This window comes from Lithobates pipiens, unplaced genomic scaffold (genome assembly GCF_037356315.1).
Source record: "Lithobates pipiens isolate NorthernLeopardFrog02 unplaced genomic scaffold, aLitPip1_a1.2 Scaffold_93, whole genome shotgun sequence".
Taxonomy (NCBI): domain Eukaryota; kingdom Metazoa; phylum Chordata; class Amphibia; order Anura; family Ranidae; genus Lithobates; species Lithobates pipiens.
The window spans coordinates 35716-45253 of NW_027507916.1; the positions used below are offsets into that span (position 1 = coordinate 35716).

The following is a 9538-nucleotide window of genomic DNA, read 5'->3' on the forward strand; positions in this document are numbered from 1 at the left end:
CAATGGGCATCAACGTCTCCTTATACCTCTATGGAGCCCCAAGAGATGGCAACATTTAATGGGCACAGCTTTGCCAGTGTGCCCGGGCTCCTCATGTAAATGGCTCTTTTGGAACGCCAATCCCCCCCAGGCTCTCAGCATCCTTATACTGCAATGCTAGAGTTACACCTCCAAGTGGACCTATTTTGTTCACATTAAAAGATACCGACAGGGACAACATGTGCAAAAAAAAAGGCTTGTTTTACCACTTATTGGCTTCTCAAGAAACAAGCTGCCAGAAAGGTAAGTATATGTAGGCAAGGCCACTTAGAAATCATGGGGCCCCATATATCCTTCCTGATGAGGCCCCCCAACCTCGCCTACAAAGGGGTGTAGCAGAACAGCAGCACTGACTTTATCCACCTACGCCCCAGAAATGAAAAAAAAAAAAGTCCCTCTTCTGCTTCCACCTCCTGGGCCCCTCTATTGATGGTAATTGAAGCCAGGGGCGGATCCAGAGTCTAGTCTCGGGAGGGGCACTGCTATAAAATATGTTTTTTTGGGGGCAATTTATATGGGAAATGGCTGGTATTGGCACTTCAATCATTACGGCACCATGGTTGTTATGGTGTCAGGATGATTGAAGCGCATTATTTCTATGAATACATTGTAATATAAAATTAAATGGTTCATCTCACCATAATGCAGAATCAGTGGGAGCCCTGAGGATGTCACTTGCCATGTCGCCTGCCACCAAATGTGGATTGTCACTTGCCACGTCACCTGCCACACATTGCGGATTGTCACTTGCCACGTAGCCTGCCACACATTGCGGATTGCCACTTGCAACGTAGCCTGCCACACATTGCGGATTGTCACTTGCCACGTCACCTGCCACACATTGCGGATTGTCACTTGCCACGTAGCCTGCCACACATTGCGGATTGCCACGTAGCCTGCCACACATTGCGGATTGCCACGTCACCTGCCACACATTGCGGATTGTCACTTGCCACGTTGCCTGACACACATTGTGGATTGCCACTTGCCACGTCACCTGCCACACATTGGGGATTGTCACTTGCCACGTCACCTGCCACACATTGCGGATTGTCACTTGCCACGTTGCCTGCCACACATTGCGGATTGCCACTTGCCACGTCACCTGCCACACATTGCGGATTGTCACTTGCCACGTTGCCTGCCACACATTGCGGATTGCCACTTGCCACGTCACCTGCCACACATTGCGAATTGCCACTTGCCACGTAGTCTGCCACACATTGTGGATTGCCACTTGCCACGTAGTCTGCCACACATTGCGGATTGCCACTTGCCACGTCACCTGCCACACATTGCGGATTGTCGCTTGCCACATCACCTGCCACACATTGCGGATTGTCACTTGCCACATCACCTGCCACACATTGCGGATTGTCACTTGCCAGGTCACCTGCCACACATTGCGGATTGCCACTTGCCACGTAGTCTGCCACACATTGTGGATTGCCACTTGCCACGTAGTCTGCCACACATTGCGGATTGCCACTTGCCACGTAGTCTGCCACACATTGCGGATTGCCACTTGCCACGAAGCCTGCCACACATTGCGGATTGTCACCTACTGTGTCACTTTTCTGCTAAGGTGGTCTTTTGTTGGGTCCCAGAGTGAAGATAGGCAGCAGAGAGATGTTGCAATCTCTCTGCTGCACACAGCTTCCTACACAGTGAGGGCAGGACTGGAGGGATGCAGGGCAGTGAGAGATGATGTCATCTCCCTGCTCCCCTGCCTGCTGGCTGCCTGATTGGCCAGCAGCCCTCCCTCACCCATCCACTCAGCGCGGGTACCCGCGGAACCGGCCGCGCGGGTACCCGCGGAACCGGCCGCGATTGGACCCGCGGAACCGGCCCGCGGGTACCCGCGGAACCGGCCGCGATTGGACCCGCGGAACCGGCTTTGCCGGTATTCTCGGAGGGGGCAATTGACCCGCTGCCCCCCCCCTGGATCCGCCCCTGATTGAAGCCCTGGTAAGGGAGCAGAAGCGGGGATGTGATCTAGTAAAATCTATTTGTTCACTTAGGAACAATAAATGTGTCGATCGATATTCCTTCTTTGTTCTCCTTTCAGCAGCCTCTTATCATACGGATCAGCTTGTAATGCCGCATTTTCAGGGTCCAGTGTTTTGCGGGAGCTTGCGCTGGTCAGCGCCTCATAGAGCAGCTGGGGGGGGTTAGCGGGTGAGCCAGGCTCCTCCCACCTGCCCCCACCCCCTCGCCATCTCCCGGGTGTGCCGCAGTGTGGATTTCTATCAGCAAAAAAATAAAAAAATAAAAGAGAAAAATTCTATATATTGAAATGCAGTTTGTTTAATGGAAGTGATGTAGAATCTCTCAGTAGTCGTGTAATAAAATAATTATCTCTCGTGTCACCGTTTCTAGATGTGTGTTTTATTTTCATGTGCGGGGACACCGTGTCCTGTAAGTGGCCAGAAACAGATCCTTGTCCGATCGACACCGACAGGCTCTGATTCTGGACACTCCATAATTCAGAAAAATTAGGGGTGCTGAAACCGAAAATGCAGGATGCACTTAGTGGAAAACCGAAAACCTTTATTTTTATATACAATTGTATTATATTTGACTTATTAAATTGAGGATATTAATTAATATGAGGTTATTGTTGCCCATTATTGGCACCTTTTTACTGCAAGAAAAGCTCAGGAAAAATGCAGTCTGCAGTCTCTGACCGTCTCTTGTATCGTGTCCTCTCTGACCGTCTCTTGTATCGTGTCCTCTCTGACCGTCTCTTGTATCGTGTCCTCTCTGACCGTCTCTTGTATCGTGTCCTCAGTCTATTGACCGTCTCTTGCATCGTGTCCTCAGTCTATTGACCGTCTCTTGCATCGTGTCCTCAGTCTATTGACCGTCTCTTGCATCGTGTCCTCAGTCTATTGACCGTCTCTTGCATCGTGTCCTCAGTCTATTGACCGTCTCTTGCATTGTGTCCTCAGTCTATTGACCATCTCTTGCATCGTGTCCTCAGTCTATTGATCGTCTCTTGCATCGTGTCCTCTCTGACCGTCTCTTGCATCGTGTCCTCAGTCTCTGACCGTCTCTTGCATCGTGTCCTCAGTCTCTGTCTCTTGCATCGTGTCCTCAGTCTCTGTCTCTTGCATCGTGTCCTCAGTCTCTGTCTCTTGCATCGTGTCCTCAGTCTCTGACCGTCTCTTGCATCGTGTCCTCAGTCTCTGACCGTCTCATGCATCGTGTCCTCAGTCTCTGACCGTCTCTTGCATCGTGTCCTCAGTCTATTGACCTTCTCTTGCATCGTGTCTGCAGCCTTACTTAAATATCAGCGCCCATCAAAGGCAGCCTACCAGTGTCTGGGTCGTTTAGAGCGGCGATTTCCCGCTGTGTCATGGAGCTGGATTTGAATTTCTCGGGCCGGGAGGCCGCAGTAACGAAGTCCCACCTCCTGTGATGGACGTCACACTGTTTACATTTCCCGCCACTGGATGTGTGTGCCATCTATTGACACTTTGGGCCCAATCTGGAGATTTTCACTTAGGGCTGTACTGACTTTTGTTGCCAGCGGTTTAGACATTAATGGCTGTGTGTTGAGTTATTTTGAGGGGACAGGAAATTTACACTGTTATACAAGCTGTACACTCACTACTTTACATTGTAGACAAGTGTCATTTCTTCAGTGTTGTCACATGAAAAGAGAGAAGAAATGTCACTGAGGGGTGTACTTACTTTTGTCACATACTGCATATACTGTACACTCACCGGCCACTTTATTATTTCCTCCTTGCTAGTAGCAGGTCGGACCCCCTTTATTAGATTCCCTATTGGTAGCAATTTTCACCCGTGATCTCAATGTTGGGGGTTATAAGTCCACAGATGGATGTCTGTATTGCTAGGACCCCCCACTCAGGTCACCAACCAATACCCCCCCCACAGAAATCCGGAGCACGGAACCCCACACATCATGGGGGGACTGACACCAATTATTCCCATCACCATGACGATGATAAACAATCACTGATCAAATTCTATGATGAAATATTGGAAATCAATCTACCTTGTTATTTACTTAACCACTTGCTTACTGGGCACTTAAACCCCTCCTCCTGCCCAGACCAATTTTCAGCGCTGATGCACTTTGAATGACAATTACGCGGTCATACAACACTGTACCCAAATGAAATTTTTATCATTTTTTTCCCACAAATAGATATTTCTTTTGGTGGTATTTAATTACAGCTGGGAGATTTATTTTTTGCTAAACAAACAAAAAAAGATGCAAAAAAAAAATAAAAAATCATGTTTAATAGTTTGTTATAAAATTTTGCAAACAGGTAATTTTTCTCATTCATTGAAGTGCGCTGATGAGGCGGCACTAGTGGGCACTGATAGGCATAGTTAAGGCGGCACCGATGGGCACAGATAAGGCGGCACCGATGGGCACAGATAAGATGGCACGGATGGGTGGCACTAAGGGGCACTGATAGGTACCACTGATAGATGAGACTGATTGGCACTGATAGGTGGCACTGATGGGCAGCCCTGCTGAGCACTGATGGGCACTGGTAGATGACACTGATGGGCACAGATATGTGGCCCTGGGGTGCAGCACCTTTGTTGAGGCAGGTTGTGGGCACTGCTGGGTGGCACTGTGGGCACTGCTGGGTGGCACTGTGGGCACTGCAGGGTGGCACTGACGGGGGCACTTATTTTTTTATTATGTTCAGTGATGAGGGGGCAGGTGGGCACTGGCAGGGCAGGCCGTGATCGGGACTAATGTCCCGATCACGGCCGCTGGTGATCGGATCTTTTTTTTTCTCCTCGCGCTGTCAGCGCGAGGAGGAATAATAGCCGATTACCGTCTCCGTTATATCACATGATCAGCTGTCATTGGCTGACAGCTGATCATGTGATAAGGGGTCGGGATCGACCCCTTGCTCGGATCAGTGATCAGGCGAGTCTCATAGACTCGCCGATCACAGAGCGTGCCGCGTGCGCCCCTCGTGCACGGGACGACGTCAATAGACGTAGACCCGGCAAAGGAGATCCGCGCTGTAGCCGTCATTCGGCTATAGCACGGGTCTCAAGTGGTTAAAAATACCCCCCCCCGGTGATAATTACATTACTGAGGGGTGTACTTACTTTTTTCAGCTACTGTACACCCACCGGATTGGACCCCCCATGACAGTAATTATAACCCCCAATATTGGGGTCACTGACAGCAATTACAACCCCCAACATTGAGGTTACTGGTAGAAATTATAACCCCCAACATTGGGGTCACTGGCAGCAATTACAACCCTCAACATTGGGGTCACAAAGTAATTATAACCACCAATTTTGGGGTCAAGGGTAGCAATTATAACCCCCAACATTCGGGTCACTGGCACCAATAATTACCAACAACATTGGGGTCACTGGTAGCAATTATAACCCCCAACATTGGGGTCACTGGCAGCAATTACAACCCTCAACATTGGGGTTACAAAGTAATTATAACCACCAATTTTGGGGTCAAGGGTAGCAATTATAACCCCCAACATTCGGGTCACTGGCACCACTAATTACCAACAACATTAGGGTCACTGGCAGCAATTATAACCCCCAAAATTGGGTTCACTGGCAGCAATTACAACCCCCAACATTGGGGTCACTGTCAGCAATAATAACCCCCAACATTGGGGTCACTGTCAGCAATAATAACCCACAACATTGGGGTCACTGACAGCAATTGTAACCTCCAACATTGGGGTCGCTGACAGCAATTATAACCTCCAACATTGGGGTCACTGACAGATATTATAACACCCCACATTGGGGTCACTGGCAGCAATTTTAACCCCCAACATTGGGGTCACTAGTGGCAATTATAACCCCCAACATTGGGATCACTGGCAGCAATTATAACCCCCAACATTGGGGTCTCTGGAAGAAATTATAATCCCCAACAGTGGGGTCAGTGGTAGCAATTTTATCTCACAACATTGAGGCCACTGGCAGCAATTATAACTCCAACATTGGGGTCACTGGTAGCAAATATAACCCCCAACATTGGGGTCCCTGGTAGTAATTATAACCCCCAACATTCGGGTCACTGGCACCAATAATTACCAACAACATTGGGGTCACTGGCAGCAATTATAACCCCCAACATTGGGGTCACTGGCAGCAATTAAAACTCCAACATTGGGGGCACTGGTAACAATTATAACCCCCAACATTGGGGTCACTCTCAGCAATTATAACTCCAAAATTGGGGTCACTGGAACCAAAGGGTCTGGTATGGATATTTAGGGGGACCCCCACGTCAATTTTTTTTTTTAATTTGACACAGGGTTCCCCTTAATATCCATGTCAGACCTGAAGGGCCTGGTAATTGAATTTAGGGGAACCCCCACGCTTTTTTTTTTTTATCAATGAATGAATTGTCGGCTAATACAGAGAACACTCATTGAATGTTCTCTGTATTACGGGAGCCGACAATATAGCCGCAAGTGATTTTAAAAGACTTTTTTTCCTGCACAAATGACACTTTGTGCAGGGACAGTTCTAAGCACGGGAAACATGCGCCCCTTCACAGGCATACTATAGACACCCCCCAGGCACGAAATTTAAAGGAATATTACACTTTTATTGTTTCACTTTAATCATTATTAAAATCACTGCTCCTGAAAAAACAGCCGTTTTTAAAACTTTTTTTTGCATTGATCCATGCCCCCTGGGGCAGGACCCGGGTCCCCAAACACTTTTTATGACAGTAACTTGCATATTAGCTTTTAAAATTAGCACTTTAGATTGTGAACGTTGGAGTCCCATAGACTTTAATAGGGTTCTAAAGTTCACACGAAGTTTAGGTCTGTTCACAGGTTCTGGTGCGAACCGAACAGGGGGGTGTTCGGCTCATCCCTATTCACAAGCTCCCCCCTGTGTAGTTCTGGGCGGATCCCTCACTTTTCTCATGACCATCCTCACCCCATGAAGGTGAAATCTTCCATGGAGCTCCAGATTGAGGGCGATTGATGGTTATTTTGTATTTCTTCCATTCGTGAATAATCTCTCCAACAGTTGTCTTCTTCTCCTCACCAAGCTTCTTGCTGATGGTCTTGTAGCCCATTCCAGCCTTGTGCAGGTCTCCAATCTTCTCCCCGACGTCCTCTGACAGCTCTTTGGTCTTCCCCATGATGGTGAGGATTGGAGGGAAGGGATTCTGTGGACAGGCGTCTTCTATACACATAACAAGTGGTCGTTAGGAGAACCTTCTTACATTGACAGGACTAATCTGTGTACCACATGAGCACCTAGTGGAGCCAGTCTGTGGGGGGAGGGTTATTGTTGGTTGGTAGGTGTTTTTTCCCCCACTGTATATAGTACATAGCCGGCCTTTCTTCAGCAAAGTTGTGAAGAAGAGCCTAGAAAATACCTGAAAGGTAGCCGAGTGCTCCACCTACTGGCTGACACTGAGAATACAGAACAATCACACCTACCTGCAAGAAATCTATTCTAAGGTGTGTAATAAAATCCATACAAACCCACGACATTCACTTCATTCCTTTACATTTTATCCCATCGCTAATCTGCACTCCACATATAATTCCAGTCTCTGGGGAGAATCTTGGCGATTATGTTGGCCGGGAATCGAACCCGGGTCGTCTGCTTGGAAAGCAGCTGTGCTCACCACTGCACCACCAACACAAAAAGTTGCATGTTTTTGTTGTGTGGGGGGAAACCGGAGTACCCGGGGAAAACCCACGCAAGCACAGGGAGAACATGCAAACTCCATGCAGATGGTGTCCTGGTCAGGTCTTGAACCGAGGACCCCAGTGCTGCAAGGCTCACCGCTAAGCCTCTGTGCTGCCCCATGTTAATGTGGAACTTCACCTAAAAAGGGAAGTTCCCCTCCTCCTCCTCCCTCGCTCCTCCTCCGCATCTTCAACCTGAACCCTGAAGGGGCGGGGACAGGACACCTCACCTGGGAATGGAAGGCTTGCTCCTAATAGATGGTGGAGACAGTCCACTGACAATACTGCTTTATATTTGTTGTGTCTTCCCCTTCACACAGCACAACTTCAACAACATTCGAAAAATTTCTACTCACCTGTAAAGGGGGAACTCCATGCAAACAAAATGACCTCCAAAATCTATACCAGACCCCCATCCGTGCACCCAGCCTGGCAGGCCAGGAAAGAGTGGGTGAGCATGCACCTCCCCCAACAGGGGCGGGCTGGGCCGGGGGGCAGGGCACCCCCCCCACCAGCGGACTTATCTAACACCCTCCCCCACCAGCGGACTTATCTAACTCCCTCCCCCCCACCAGCCTACTTATCTAACACCCTACTCCCCAGTGGACTTATCTAACACCCTCCCCCCCACCAGCGGGCTTATCTAACACCCTCCCCCCCACCAGCGAACTTATCTAACTCCCTCCCCCCTCCAGCGGGCTTATCTAACACCCTCCCCCCACCAGCTGGCTTATCTAACACCCTCCCCCCCACCAGCGGACTTATCTAACACCCTCCCCCCACCAGCCTACTTATCTAACACCCTCCCCCCCACCAGCGGACTTATCTAACACCCTCCCCCCACCAGCCTACTTATCTAACACCCTCCCCCCCACCAGCGGACTTATCTAACACCCTCCTCCCCACCAGCGGACTTATCTAACACCCTCCCCCCCACCAGCGGACTTATCTAACACCCTCCCCCCCACCAGCGGACTGATCTAACACCCTCCCCCCCACCAGCGGACTTATCTAACACCCTCCCCCCCACCAGCAGACTTATCTAACACCCTCCCCCCCACCAGTGCACTTTCCCAACCAATCACCCCCTCCGGCACGCACGGCCAGCAGCACAGACACACAGCCACCTCCTAGACCCCCCGGTCAGTGGTGCGGACTGATCTGGGAGGACACCCGCCCGCTGCATGCCTGCCACTTACCCCATCTTAGTGGTGGGTCAGGCAGCAGGTGAATTGCAGCACGATACATATAGGGGGTGGAGAGGAGAGAGGGGGCGGCGCCCTGGTGCCCCTAATGGGCCTGCATTGCATTTTAGTTCTTCTGCTTTGAATGGAGCCCTCAGTGAGCTGATTTGGTGGTTCAATGGACCACTTGACTGGACTAGCTCTGTGGAAAGAGAAAAAGAAGAGATATTACAGAATGTTACACACGACTATGGCCTTCCATCTACATTAAAGACGTCCCTCAGTTTTCTAGTACTGATCAGTTTATGCCAATTCCCCAAATGTCCATTTATATAAGGTGGTCTTCTCCACAGAAGCAGCTGGCCAGATACTTGGCGGAGGTTTTGGTGTTGGGTAGAGGAACCCTCTCTATATGTTTAGCTAGTGCCATGAGCCAAGTCATCTTAGGTACTGGAGGAGAACAAATGCCATAGAGGAGAACATTACTTTACTGGGATCCCTGAGGGAAGTTAGAGGAACACTTAATGGGATGTCCCAACTGGGCTGACCAACCACTGCCAAGCAAGCCGGAAAACCTTTCCTAATCACTATTCTTCCCCCTGGACAAAG

The 9538-nt window shown here is 49.6% G+C and overlaps 1 non-coding gene across 1 annotated transcript; it reads right to left on the reverse strand.

Moving 5' to 3' along the window:
- Nucleotides 1–7626: 7626 nt before the first annotated feature.
- On the reverse strand, nt 7627–7698 carry TRNAG-UCC (transfer RNA glycine (anticodon UCC)). Its single transcript has one exon. It is a non-coding gene; the product is annotated as a tRNA-Gly (tRNA).
- Nucleotides 7699–9538: the final 1840 nt, after the last annotated feature.